Here is a 2861-nt window from a genome sequence, read left to right as displayed (position 1 = left end):
ACCATATAGCTCGCACTGTCAAAAAGTAATCAGATCCCGTGTAGAGCCAAGTTTCTAACCCTACATGCCCAGACCTAAATCGATAAGCCCTAATTTCACACTCAAGTTACGGGGAAATTCTACAGCCATAGCTCGTACTGCGTTGTTCGTAGCGCGTAGCAGAGTTTTTACGCTATAATCTCGTAGGCGTGCAAACCTTGGACGTAACTGGCGAGATGGCCGCACGGAAAGAGTTTAGAAGATTGAATAGATTTTTAAGCTCAAGCCCATATGACGAATAGCAAAAAGTCCGTGCGGCCGACTCGCCAGTTACGTCCAAGGTTTGCACGCCTACGAGATTATAGCGTAAAAACTCTGCTACGCGCTACGAACAACGCAGTACGAGCTATGGCTGTAGAATTTCCCCGTAACTTGAGTGTGAAATTAGGGCTTATCGATTTAGGTCTGGGCATGTAGGGTTAGAAACTTGGCTCTACACGGGATCTGATTACTTTTTGACAGTGCGAGCTATATGGTCTCGTCTTGGCACATTTAACATGAAATGTTTTTGTGGGATTTCATTTCTTTTTGTAGGTTGCTTATGATAGAAAGATAAAATGAGCGACAAATACAAGTATTTTTTTGTCGCTCATTTTTTCTTTCTTTTTTTGGGGTATATTTCTTGTGCATCTGAGATGCCTTTTTTTATAGCCCATTCTCTATCTTTGCCTTTATTTTTCGTTGGCTTACTATTTACAATATGCGATAGTTCAGGGTGATACTTGGATCTTAGACGATTATATTCGACTATCGCAGTCTGTTGTGCCTTAATACTACTGAAGTCTATATTTATAAGGTGAACACCTTGTAAACTAGTCACTCTAGAGAGAGCTACATAAGCCTGCCCACAAGAGAATGTGGATGACCCGATATCAATGAGAGCATTATTTAAACTTAGCCCTTGACTTTTATGAATCGTGATAGCATACGCGACACATATTGGGAACTGTTCTCGGTGAACGAATGCTCTATTGATAATTTCAAATTTAGATTTTACAGGTGCTAGTTCGTGTCTTAAACCGTTATTAAAAATTATAATAACTCTTCTTGCTTTATTTTTGTCGTTTAAATCCCATTCTACTTTATCAACAATTCCTATAGCACCATTTACAAGACCCAAAGAAACATCTATATTTCGTTTCAACATTACTTTCACTCCTTTTTTAATAACTATAGTTTTTTCTAAACCTGCTGTCATAGAAGCATCTTCCTCATACTTTTCTATGGACTCGCGAGCCCTTTTCACAAGATATCTCGGACAATCGACACTATCTGTGGCTTTAAGTGTAATTTCCGGATTAGGATTAGCTTGCAGCATGGCATCATTTAGTTGCTGAGCCATATTTCTAGTTGGCAACAAACAAACTGTATCTGCAGGAAGGTGACTAAGAAATTCAGCTATTTCGTGTAATCTACCTTCGTTAGAACCTGATTTTAGTGTAATTAAACGTTGTGATAATATGCGGCGGTCTTCTTCTGTTGTGATTCCTATTCTAATTCTTAGAAGCATTTCAACGAACTTCATATCATTTAACTGCCGCATGTTCTGTGTTAACTTCTGATATTTAAAAAGTTCTTCCCACAGATTCGGAAAATTAAGAGCACCTATTAGCTTTGTTATTTCTCGAGGTGACAGTTTTACAAAAGGCGAATTTTCCCTCACAGGTGGAAGCTGTAAAAGATCTCCAAGTACCACAATATGTCGTTTTCCAAACCACCCGTTTTCTTCATCTATTGTATTAAATATTTCTGCCAGACGCATATGTATGTAAGCCAAAGTTATATTTGATATCATAGATACTTCATCGATGATAAATAAAACAACGTCTTTCAAATCCGACCGTAGAACTTGGAGAACCTCGTCAGAGAGTGGCCTGTATTTGGGTGTTTGTTTGTGTTCTACGGGCAATTGCAATAGCCTATGAATCGTCAATCCGTTAACATTAAAGGCTGCGATACCCGTTGGTGCAGCTACAGCTACTTTTTTATTTAAATGTTTTTGTACCCACACCTTAAGAATTTTGATAATAAAACTTTTACCTGTCCCACCGGTGCCACTTATAAAACAACGAAGAATTTCGCTTTCATTAGACATAGTTTCCGTCACCATATCGAACACACTCTTTTGATCTTTATTAAGTTTACTTATCAATTCATCTAAATTATTTTCATCTCTATCATTGTTCATATTATTAAAATCATCCATGGCATTAACCGCTTCACGTGCTTCAAAATCTAAGGGATTATCAGGACCTATATCGTCATCTTCATTTTCAATCTCTTCATTTAGTTCGGCTAATTTAGATTCCACTTTTTCGAAACCCTTTTGTAGCTGATTTTGTAATTCAATGCGTAAATTGACATGTCTCAGTTCATTTTTCATATCATCCTTTGCAAAGTTAAAAGCCTCAGTATATGTTTCAAATTCCAATTTCAAATCTTGTAGGTTACGCCATGGTTTAAACAATAAAAGCATCGAAAAATAATATTTTTCGGGCATTTGCTCAACATCATACAAGTAAAAGTTTATAAGATAAGGTCTGTCTCTTTTCTTTAAATAAGTCTTTTCTCCATCTAACGTATAATATTCTGCTTGTTTAGAAACCGGGCGTGTTTTCACGACATCATAGGATTTAGAAAAATTATACAAGTTAACATTTTCTAACTCTACTGGTCTAGCTGGATATTTATCGTCTATCCACGATTCGTAATAAATGTTTGTGGAATCGGGGTTCAGCATGGTCATTTCTGTTTTAGACTTGACTCTTCGATTACGGTTTACGTTCACATCTAGCCACCTAATTGTCGTTTGGGGATCAGTG

The sequence above is a fragment of the Anticarsia gemmatalis genome, chromosome W (genome assembly GCF_050436995.1).
Source record: "Anticarsia gemmatalis isolate Benzon Research Colony breed Stoneville strain chromosome W, ilAntGemm2 primary, whole genome shotgun sequence".
Taxonomy (NCBI): Eukaryota; Metazoa; Arthropoda; class Insecta; order Lepidoptera; family Erebidae; genus Anticarsia; species Anticarsia gemmatalis.
The sequence above is the reverse complement of the archived record's forward strand: the minus strand, read 5'-3'. Positions refer to the sequence as shown.